Genomic DNA, 12,012 nt, shown 5'->3' with positions numbered 1-12,012 from the left:
TATTTTGTTGTAGCAGATACTAGGGGTGAGATACAAAGACCCTTTGGATTACCTTTACCCTTAAACTGTCACTATGCACCATGCCTGTCTTGGGTGTCTGTGTGTGCATGTGTGTGTGTGTGTGTGTGTGTGTGTGTGTGCAGTTCAACATCCTATTTTCCATAACTCTTGAAATAACTGTTTTTCGGCTGCTGGATCTCCACTCTCCAGTGCAGACACCTAGAGCTACCCGGAAGTCAGTCTCCTAGGCTGAGCATTAGCTCCTATGACAGCCCATCTTCCTTGATCAAACCTAAGAACAACCTCGACTTTCCTTTTTTATTTTTTTTAAGATTTTATTTATTTTTTTTCATGAGAGACACAGAGAGAGAGAGAGGCAGAGACACAGGCAGAGTGAGAAGCAGGCTCTATACAGGGAGTCCGACGTGGGACTCAATCCCGGGACTCCAGGATCAGGCCCTGGGCTGAAGGCAGGCACTAAACCGCTGCGCCACCCAGGCTGCCCCAACCTCGACTTTCCTTTTTTTTTTTTTTTTTTTTTTTTTCGACTTTCCATTTCAAACTTCCTTATGGTTAAATCAACACTGTATGCTCTCAACCTAATGAATAAACTCAAGTAGACAATGAAGTAGGAATCACCTCGCAGGATGATGTTTGAGGTTTTCCAATGTCAGGTACATTTGTGTTAATTGACCCAGGCTCACATTTGTTTTCTTAGGTTGAAAGTACAAAGAACCACAATGCTAAACATTACCAAAGCACCTTTTATTTCCAAAGTGCCTGAATCTCTCTGGAAGTTGAGAGGTGACATGATCAAGTGTTATCTGTGTGGTTGCTGTTTCATGGCGTTTTGAGGGGGGAAAATGGACTCAGCTCCTTTATGCAAGGGACCCTTGTACTTGGCTTGTTTGAGAAAACTGTGTCAAGAATGGTTGTACCAAATCTTAAACATACCTGTTCTTTCACTGGTAAGACATGAGGAATGGTTAGGGAGATAGAACAAACGCCCTGGTCTTCAGATCCTGTGGATTCGTTAATATTACCGGCCAAAAGCAGTTGACTTCCCTGATAGCATTGTTGTTGTTGTTGGCTGACGTAAAGATAGGGAGATTATCCTGGATGATCTTATCTGTGTGAACATCCTGGAGTCACTTTCCTAGATGTGGAAGAGAGGGGCACAAGAGTTGGTGTCATACAGACAGCAGTGGGAGGAGACTTGATTGGCAATTGATGGTGTTGAAGATGGAAGGACCTGTGAGGCCCAGAATGCAGGAAGCTTCTAGATGCTGGAAAGCACAGGGAAACAGACACCCCCTAGAACCTCTGGGAAGAGATACAGAACTACCAATAGCTTGATGTTAGCCCAGTAAGACATCCAGCACCCAATAATAATAAGATTACAGGGGTAGGGTTTAAGACACTAACTTTGTGCTCATGTGTTCCAGAGCAATAGGAGACTAATTGAATCATCACTGGACCTCACCCAAAACCTCATCAAACTCCCCACTCCAGGAGACAAAGGTCAATGTTTGGATAGAAGGTGATAATGGAATCAGATGGAATGAGTGTCTGGAATGTTTGGATAGAAGGTGATAATGGAATCAGATGGAATGAGTGTCAAGGATGAAAGAGGAAGTTTAAGTTATTTCACATGCCATAGCATTTTCTTACTTTTCCTCCCCCCCTGGAATCATCCATCCACTGTTGGGATTTCCATCTAGTTATAATATTTAATTAGGGATCGTTTTCCCCATCTCGCCAAGGGCTGAGTGAATGACCCCGTTAGGTCAAGCGATCAATGCTTTCCATCTTAAACCTATTAAGTGGGGGATTGATTAGTGGCAAGCACAGAATGCAATGTGTTAAGACCACCAACCAGACAAGCAAACCCAGAGACGAATGTGAAGTCCGCTCTGGCAGTTCAGGGCACCACGTAAATGTCACCAGAAGGAGAGATATTCTTATTGCCTGGGGGAGAAAGCCTGTTATTTGGGTAGAGACACAGGAGAGATTTTTCCAACTTCCACTGAGGTTAATGAGTTCAGTTTTGTATAGCAGGTAAAGGCAAAGCATTTACGTGGAAGTGTATTTTAGGCAGTAAAATGCACAAATCTGAAATTCGAGAGAATGCTGAGCGTTCCAGAAAGAATCTTAGGTTCCTGCTGTTTTGCAAAGTGAGTACAAACTGTGTCGAGTCGAGCTGGAGATATTCCTGGTGATATTATTTCATCTGAAGCAGTGAGTGTCTGTGATAGAAGTCAAAAGTTAGGCAAAAACAACAACAACAAAAATACTCCACTCTTAGTGCCTTTTCTTGAATAATAAACTATTAAAATTTTAGAGAACCAGTGTTTCTATTTTCCATGAAGCAAATTATGGGTACAACACATAGTTTATTTTTTATTTTTATTTTTTAATAGATTTTTTTAAAAGATTTTGTTTATTTATATGTGAGAGACCCACATAGAGAGAGAGAGGCAGAGACATAGGCAGAGGGAGAAGCAGGCTCCATGCAGGGAGCCCGACGTACGACTCAATCCTGGATCTCCAGGATCACACCCCAGGCTGAAGGTGGCGCTAAACCACTGAGCCACCTGGGCTGCCCACAGCACATAGTTTAAAATAAGAATTAGGGTGTGCATCTATTTTTCAGATGCTCTTTTTTTTTTTTTTTTTCTTTAAGTACTCTTGATCAAGGAGTGCATGTTAATCCAGATCCTCTGAAAAGCAGACAGGACAGGATTAGATGAGCAAACGTTTGTTAGGGGGTATTTGTGAGACCATGGGGAAGGAGCCTGCAGGGCCTGGGGGAGCCATCAGACCACGATGCGTATCTAAGCCATGGTGCATCAGGGCAGGAAGAAAGGAAGGTGGTGAGGAAGCACGTTGGCTGGCAGCATAGTTCAAAGACAGATCCATAAGGCTGTGGGGAAATTCTCAAATCAAAGGACAAATCAGCTGCCAAAGGCATCCTGTGACATCAAGGAACAAACCTGCCTTGGTCTCCCTGCTGCTTTCAGGCACTGGTGGGGAGCAGCTGCAGGAGGCTTAAATTTGGTTCAGATGCAGTGGTCGATTACAGAGCTCAGCAACTGGGCTCCTCAATCAATGATGCCTTCAAAGACCGGCCCAGCACACCTTTACGGCTGCCATGGCTGACTATGGCTTGCTTTTGGCTTCTCATAGTTGGTCAGTGCGTAGGCAGCTAATTTTTATATTCCGGAAGCATGAGTTTTAGTGTTGCTTTGGATTGGGGTACAAACAGTTCATTTGGACGTGCATTAGATGAGAGTTCTTCGTTGACTGTCACTAAACAAACTCTTCATGTAGAGAGGATGACATTTTCTCAGCAGCTCATTGGAGAAAGCCTCCAGGATCAGGCCGGTTTTCTAACTAACCAAGGGAAAAGTGAAAGTAAAGGATACTTAGGTTACCCCTGCGGATTATATGAATCTCATACACAGGGTGCTAGTCTTCTTGAATCCGGCTCCGAATCTCCTACCCATGGGATCATACATTGGACGTGTCTGGATTCTGAGATTTTCCCTAAAGAAGATTTTTGATTCCAAGCATCCTTTATGATATGCCCTTTTGAACACAGCAGACGAAAAATGTGGTTCTGTCCCTTAAAGAATCTTTCTTTCTTTGCATTTGGTGAAAAGAAAGTGTTGATTAAATATTTGGGGAGAAATGATGGTTCTCATAGTGGTGATGATGGTAATGATGGTGGTGGGGATGGTGATGGTGATAATGATAATGGAGATGATGATGATGACAATGGTGATGATGCCAGTGGTGATGGTGGTGAGGACAGTAATGGTGATGGTGGTGGTGGTAGTGCTGGTGATGGTGATGATGATAATGGGGATGATGGTAATGGTGACTGGAAAGGGATTGTCCATACATAAGAAGTGGGAATGAGATAAGTAGAAAGCAATAACCAAGATAATTTAGAAAAAAAAAGGAGTAGAATGAAGGAGGGAAGGTCCCACACTTCGAAGTACTGCTTGGCTTGCAGGACAGAGGTGCCTAGCAAGTAATAGCATAAACTGCCCTGTTAATGCTTTTTCTTTTTTTCCTAGTGTTTGGGCTTCTTACTTTTCCAAGTGCTACTTACAATCCCCAGATGGTGTTTTATGAAAATTTGTGTTCCAACCTCAAAACCTTCGTGGTCAACACAATCACACATGTTGAAGCAAAGTGCTCATTGGAAATGGAGAATCTCACAATATTCCTTAAGCGACTTACGGAGAGCTTGGACACATGCTCCCTCTTCCCATCCTTCCTAATAGCTTCAGAGTTTTTGGTAACTTGCTCATCTTTGAGTTGACAAGGCTACTCGAGAACCTAGAGAATAGTAGTATAAAGGTGCAGGAAAGGATCTATTTTGATGTACAAATTTGTGAGGTGCATAGGTTTAAATGACTCACATTCCTTTGGTCTATTCAGGATGCTGTAACAAAAATCCCACAGACTGGGTGGCCCAAACAGACATTTGTTTCTCACAGTTCTGGAGGCTGAACGTTGAAGATCAAGATGCTGGCAGATTTGGTGTGGTCAGAACCCACTTCCTGGTTCATAGACGGCCATCTTCTCATCTTCCCATGATGGAACGGGCAAGGGGCTCTCTGGAATCCCTTTTATAAAGATGCTGAACCCATTCACGTGGTGTGCACCCTGATGACCCAATCACCTCCACAAAGCCCTGCCTCCATAACATCACCTTGGGGCTTAGGTTTGAACATAAGAATTTGGACAAAACACATTCAGTCCAGAGTACCCACTGAGCAGCTTCATTCACATGGTTGTAACAATTTTATTATACATCAAACATGTACGTAATATCCTTTTTGGCAAGAAGGAGTGACATCCTCATAAATCATTAATATGTCTAAAGAAATTGCTTCTTTCTCTGACAACAATGATTTCCTCAGACTCTGAGCTGTTCATTTGATGCCTCTTGTATTTTTCAGCATAATCATCTGACAGGACAGCAACACTCCCAGTCACTGATGCCTTTTATTATGCCTGGCTCAACACTGACTATGTCTTTCCTTAGCTAAAAAGAATTTTTTTTTATTTGCATTTAATCTTTTTTTCAGATTTCTAAGTTTGTAGTAACATTGGCATAATTCATGAGGATCTTAACTGTAGGTTTTCTAGTATGTATGGTTTCTGGTTCCTTCCTGTATATTATAAATATAATAGTGAAAGTTTTCTTAAAATCAGCTATACCTTAAGGTTAGTTATTAGTATACAGTAGGAGTTATTAAAATAAATTAAAAGATCCAGCTTGTAGGCCCCAACTCAGCCTTTGAGTATGCACAGAAACTCTTAGGACTCTAGTTCATCATGAGGAAACAAAGGAGGTTTAAGTGGCTGTAGATTCTGGTATTTGAATTAATATTTATCATGGATTTGAATGCAATATCTGCCACGAGACTCAAAATGTACTCATTAAGATCATCCACCTGCTTTATACTTTGAAACATGAAATAATTCCTAAGCAACGAGGGAACACCATAGTCAAAACAGCAACAATTTTGGGGTGCAACAAATGTGAATATCAATCTCAAACTGACCATAGATGAGCTCTGTAGCTTCAAGAACGTATATCAACTCTCTGAATATCTATGGTATCAGATGTTTGAGACACATAATAATGCCAATATGACAAGATGATAAGGATTGAATGTAACTAAGGTGGAAGTAAATATGCAGGTATGAGGCTGGTGCCTATTTAGAAGCTTTTCTTTTTATCGTTGAGATGAAATAGTGACCTCATCATGACCTCATCATGACCTCATCATGTGTATTCTGATGGCAATGAGGAATGGAAAGGAAAACCTACAGCGTTGTCTTTTTTTTTTTTTAAGATTTTTATTTATTTATTCATGACAGACATAGTGAGAGAGAGAGGCAGAGACATAGGCTGAGGGAGAAGCAGGCTCCATGCAGGGAGCCCGACGTGGAACTCAATCCTGGATCCCAGGATCACGCCCTGGGCCAAAGGCAGATGCTCAATCGCTGAGCCACCCAGATGTCCCATCTATAGCATTATCTTAAACACCATTTAAAATGTGAAGGAATTTTAAGGATTTTGGAGGACACGTATGCCATCCGAAGGATTCCTTGAAGCTATTCACTAGACGTAAAATGAAGATTGATAACCTCATTGAACACTGGGAACAGATACAGATGAAAATTCTTGCATTTCCTCAATATGTGGAAGAAAGCATGTTGTATGTCCCACGCTGTTGTCTCATTGCATGTGGACTGTGGACAGACTCAATTATTCCATTACACAATCAGAAACCCTTTACCTAGCCTGTGATGATAGTGGGGATGTATTATCTCTTATCAGGTTCCTTCTTTTTCCTTAAGATGCTTCAGGCTAGTTCAACCGATGAAGAAGAGTCTACCATGGGCCACGCTGGGCAAGGCTTTCAGACTGCCCATTGTATAGGGTGAATTTAAGCTCTGAGAGGACCAAATCAAATATTTAGAGCTGAGCTGCAACTTTGGGGTATTCACTCTTACAACCCAATAGATTTCTTTTATATTTCATATATATATATATATATTTATATATATAATTATGATCTACAGGAAAACCAGCAAATGCACCTCACTTTTCTGTAGGCAAATCTCAGCTCATGTGCTCCCATGGAATAATCCTCTTTTCATGCAGATGAAGAACACAAGAGGGCACATATTATGCCCAGTGGGAAGGCTCTCTTTATTATATCATTTAGTAGAAATATACCCTTCTAAGTAGAAATTTTAAAACTTTGACATTTAAGTAGACTCCGAGTAACCGTACACGGCCAAGATGGAATTATGTTCGCATTCATTATGTAGGGATAGAGAAGTGGCATGGAGATATTTGAGAAGCTATAACTGACATGAAATTTACATTAATTAAAAGTGTGAATAATCACTCTAATAAAATTTATCAGGAAATGTGCTGTAGAATAATGATGAGACAAGGATTTTAGAGAAGGTGTCACTCTAACTTTATTTTTAACCAGAATTAACTCAGAATCAGGATGTCTGGTTATATCCTAATAGACTCAATCTTCACTGAGAAGTTTTACACTGAGAAGACTAAACAGTGGTTCTTTGAGGAGGAGACAGTAGGTAGGTATCGCTTCTCATTTTCTTATTATATATATTGTAAATGTTTTTCGACATATACTACTCTATGTATTCTCCTCTACATTTTTAATTCCTGTTAAAAATTGGAAAGAATTTGGGATTCCTGGGTGGCTCAGTGGTTGAGCATCTGCCTTTGGTTCAGGTTATGATCCTGGGGTCCTGGGATCAAGTCCCACATCGGAGCCTGCTTCTCCCTCTGCCTGTGTCTCTGCCTCTCTCTGTGCGTCTCTCATGAATAAATAAAATCTTTTTAAAAATTGGGAAGATTTTGTTTTTATTGCTATTATTAATACCAGATTTCATAAGGTATTAAATATTTTTAAATAATCACAAGTATTTTATCTGAAGAGGATGAAGGGCTGAATCAATCAGTTACTACCTTTTGTGAAAAGATAAACCTGTAAACCTTCTGTAAACTTTGAGGCATTTTAATGGGGATGTGGTTAACATTCTTCATATTTGGAGTTCTACAATCAGTGGTTTGGAATCCACAGTTTTCATATGTTCTTTGTCTTCTGGCATTCGGAGAAACCACCCACAGTGGATGCCAGGCTGAGAGGCAGACTAGAGGCATCCATCTCTGTTCACGTCTGAAACTTACCCAGATAGTATCAAGCTGGGTAGTCAGGGAGAAGCTGTAGAAAGTTCATTGTTACATAAACTCCAATGATCCTCAAATCCTGGTATTCACATCTTTGCAGAATTCTGTCTCATTGAGTGCTGGCGGTCCCAGTGATCCAAAGGAACAGGAAAGAAGTGCTACGGTGTCACTTTCATGATTGGTTCATAAAAGACTTGGATTTCTGTCTTGCTAACCCTCTTTTTAACCTTCAATTTATAGGCTTTGATAAAATAAGTAGCGACTTTTGAGATGGTCACATGGATAAGATATCGGGGCTCTGACAAACTGCTATGAACTGAATGTTTGTATCCCCCACAAGTCCCAATGCAATGGTACTTAAAGTGGGATCTTTGGGAAATAATTAGGTGTAGATGAGGTTGGGGGCCACCATGAGGGTCCAGTGTCCTTATCATAAGAAGAGATTCAGAGCTCTCTCACTTTCTCTTTTTCTCTCTGCATGTGGACAAAGAGGTCACGTGAACACATGGGGAGATGGTGTCCAGAGAAAAGAACTAAGAGTAAAACCCTACCTTTTTGATACCTTGATCTTGGACTTCTCAGTCTCCAGAACTGTAAGAAATAAATGTCTATTACTTGAGCCACTTAGCCTATGGTATCTTGTTATGACGGCCTGAGCAGATTACAACACCAAGTAAGACCCTAAATCCAACAACCCAGGAAGAACTTAATTCTGCCAATGGCTTGATTGAGCTTGGCAGTGGCTCTTTATCCAGTCAAGCTTTCATCATTTCTCTTACTTGGCACATTATCCACATTATTGGCAGAAGCCAACCCCTGAGTTTTAAGGAATCTTGTTTGCCCTGTTGAATTCTGGTAGTCACATAGGATTTTTATTTTATCTTATTTTTGTGCCATTCCCTTGAATCTTTAGGTCCAGTGCAGTTGCCAAAAGTTAAGGAATGAATGGGGATAGTTTTGATGCGGGAACAAAACAATGGTGTCCATACGACTATATGCAGAAGACAGGTTGCCTCTAGGGAGGAGCTAGAAGGAGCTGAAACGGCCTAACTGTTGCTAGTGCTAGGAAAGACTTGCTATAGAGGGCAGATCAATAATTCACGATCTTCATCTGAAAAAAAATTATTGTTAATTAAGTCTTTCCAATCAACAAGCAGAGCCATTCATTCACGAGGCTATGAATAAATTCTGGATCAAACTTTTGCAAATAGTGTTTTTGCTCCTTTAATCAAACTTACTTCAGTAGGTGATAACACTCAATAAAACATTACATATCTTCCTTTCTTCCTTTGATGTTCTAAATCTCTTGTTCATTATGGAAATAACAAGCTCAAAGCAACGAACTACATGAGAATCCTACAGAACTGAATTACCATGAATAGGCTTAACTCACTTGAGCCCATTAAATAGCAAAGGGGACTCTGTTGGCATTTATATTTCAGTGAGATCTATCCGTGGAGGCCACAAATGTCATCACTGGCATTTAGCAGGAGGATAAGAGGAGATGCTAAGGAGGTGGAAGTGGGCAGTTTCTTTCCATTTCTACTGCAAAAGTCAGAATGAGGAAAGTTGGTCTTAAATTTCAGCAGAAATGACGTAAGTTGGATTTCATTTAAAAATTTGGGATAAAAAAGTTCTCGGTATCTTCATATGGCAGAAACAGAAATCACCCTTTTAACTACGAGTCTACATCAATTAAAAAAAGAAAAAGGGGGGTGGTGCCTGAGTAGTTCAATCGGTTAAGCATCTGCCTTCGGCTTGGGTCATGATCCCAGGGTCCTGGGATCGAGTCCCACCTTGGGCTTCGAGGGAGCCTGCTTCTCCTTCTCCCTGTGTCTGCTGCTCCCTCTGCTTGTGCTCTCCCTGTCAAATAAATAAATAAATACAATATTTTTTAAAAAAGAGAGAAACACACAAACACATGCTATTGCTGCTACTCATCAATACCAAGAGATGTTGAGTGATACATCATTTTTCTCTCACAGAGTTTTAGGTTTCAGAACACACACCAGATAAAGCTGAAAGGAGACTTCGTTCACATTACAAAGCGTTGGTCCAAGAGAAATTGCTGAACATGGTGAAGTCTTATCTGACCGCTCTTCCGTACTTCGTTTCAACCCATGGCCTACAAAGACGATAAGAGGTTGGAAAATAATTGGAGACATTAATTCATATAAGAATACTTTGTCTAGTGCGTTTTCAACTTAAAAGAGCACCAGTAAGGGCAGGCAGTTTCTCAGGAAAGGGTGACTTCTTAATAAGGTAATGCCAGACATCTATGTCTGAGCAGGGACGCTGGTTCATTTTATGCTACCACCTGGTAGCAAACAGTGTGATCAAAAATACTGCTCCAAAAGAGGTACTGAGTGGAAAGAACCTGCCCATGGCCATTACAATAAGATAAAAGTATTTATGACACATTACTTTCCCATAGGCATGCCTTACTCTGTGGTGGAACCACATTTTACACTGTCGGCTTCTCTCTAAAATAAAGATGCACCAAAAACGGGACATATATTAATAACTCTGCTTTCTCAGCGCATCCGTGATCTGAAAGTCCTGCTGGTGTACATCTTGGAAAGAAAAGAACTTTTGATTTGGGTATGAATATAGTTGTTGGGATTGGAGAGGGACACACAGGTGTAGTTTTCAGCGGTTTGTATTTACTTAACCGTACTCAGGTCTACTTAACTCACTTAGTTTCCCTCAAAAAAAACAAAACAAAACAAAACAAAACTTAAAATGTAGCAATAAAAAGACAAGTGACCCAATTAAAAAAAAATGAACAAAAAAAAAATGAACAAAGGATCTGAACAGGAGTTCTTTTTTTTTGCCAAAAAGGGGGTGTAAATGGCTATTAAGCACATAAAAAAGATGCTCGACATCGACATCATTAGTCATTAGGGAAATGCAAATGCAAGCCTCAATGAGATTCCACAGCGCAGCCAAGATGTCTAGAATTGAAAAGAAATAAAGTTAAGTACTCAAGAGGTTACGGAGAAGTCAGAACTCTGATACTCTCCTGGTAGATTCCTAAAATGTAAATGTAGATTCCTAAAACATCTAAAATAGGGCCGGTGCTTTGGGAAACAATTTGGCCATCCCTCAAAATATTAAACATGGAGTTGCCCATGACCCAGTGTTATATACGTAGGAGAAATGAAAACATACGGCCACTCAAAAAGTAGCACACAGATGTTCACAGAAGCACTATCCATAATAATTATAAAGAAAAAAGAAGCCCTCGGGACGCCTGGGTGGCTCAGTGGTTGGGCGTCTGCCTTCGGCTCAGAGCGTGATCCCAGAGCCCAGGATCGAGTCCCACGTCGGGCTCCCTGCATGGAGCCTGCTTCTCCCTCTGCCTGTGTCTCTGCCTCTCTCTCTCTGTCTCTCATGAATGAATAAATAAATCTTTAAAAAAAGAAGCCCTCAATGTCCATCAACGGATGAATGCGTGAACCAAATGTGATAGAGCTCTATAATGGGATATTATTCAGTAACGAAAAGGAAGTGAGTCGTGAGACATGCTAAAATATGGATGGACCTTGATCATGTTACGATAAGAAGTCAGGCACAGAAGACCACCTATCGGATGATTCCATTCATACGTAATGTCTAAAATAAGCAAATATGTAGAGACAGCAAGTAGATTAGTGATTTCCAGGGACTGGGGGCACAGAGGGATCGAGATGACTGCTAATGGTACGGAGTTGTCTTAGGGGTGACAAAACCATTACCCCAGTGAATAGTAATGACGGTTGCACAATGCTGTGAACACACTACCATATGCTAAGTGGTACGTCTAAAGAGTGAATTTTAATGCTTTGTGGATTTTACGTCAGTCAAGTCGTTATTTTAAAAAATAATAGGCAGCATTTCACAAAGTGGTAGAAATTAAACAGCACCATGTTTACTTACTTATTTTTTCGTTTCACGTTTTTATTTAAATTCTAGTTAGTTGACCTATAGTGTAGTATTGGCTTCAGAGTAGAATTTAGGGATTCATCACTTAAATATGACACCCAGTGCTCATCCCAACAAGTGCTCTCCTTGATGCCCATCACCCGTCTACCCCATCCAAACAACCAATGGGTCAAAGAAGAAATTAGGAGGGAATTTAGAAACTGTCCTGAGATACCAGAAAATAAAAATGACACGTAGCGCTTATAAGATGCAGAAAAACCAGTACCTGAAGGGACATATTTATAGAGTGAAGGGCCTCCATTAAAAAAGAAAGGTCTTCCAGAGACAAA

General features: G+C 40.6%; 1 protein-coding gene across 3 annotated transcripts in view; it reads right to left on the bottom strand.

The window, feature by feature from the left end:
- Positions 1 to 1,140: 1,140 nt before the first annotated feature.
- The window catches only part of LOC140628113 (neuroligin-4, X-linked), a 330,655-nt gene continuing 319,783 nt past the window's right edge, over positions 1,141 to 12,012 (bottom strand). Inside the window, exons 11-12 of one of the 3 annotated variants that reach the window (XR_012026510.1) lie at positions 9,769 to 9,884; positions 1,141 to 1,156 (exon numbers count right to left, since the gene is read on the bottom strand). The gene's annotated coding sequence lies outside the window, so the exon portion shown is untranslated. Of the gene's footprint in view, positions 1,157 to 9,017; positions 9,623 to 9,768; positions 9,885 to 12,012 lie in introns of those variants that run through there. The other 2 variants (XR_012026509.1, XR_012026511.1) reach the window with 2 other exon arrangements.

This window comes from Canis lupus, chromosome X (assembly GCF_048164855.1).
Source record: "Canis lupus baileyi chromosome X, mCanLup2.hap1, whole genome shotgun sequence".
Taxonomy (NCBI): Eukaryota; Metazoa; Chordata; class Mammalia; order Carnivora; family Canidae; genus Canis; species Canis lupus.
The sequence above is the reverse complement of the archived record's forward strand: the minus strand, read 5'-3'. Positions and strand labels throughout refer to the sequence as shown.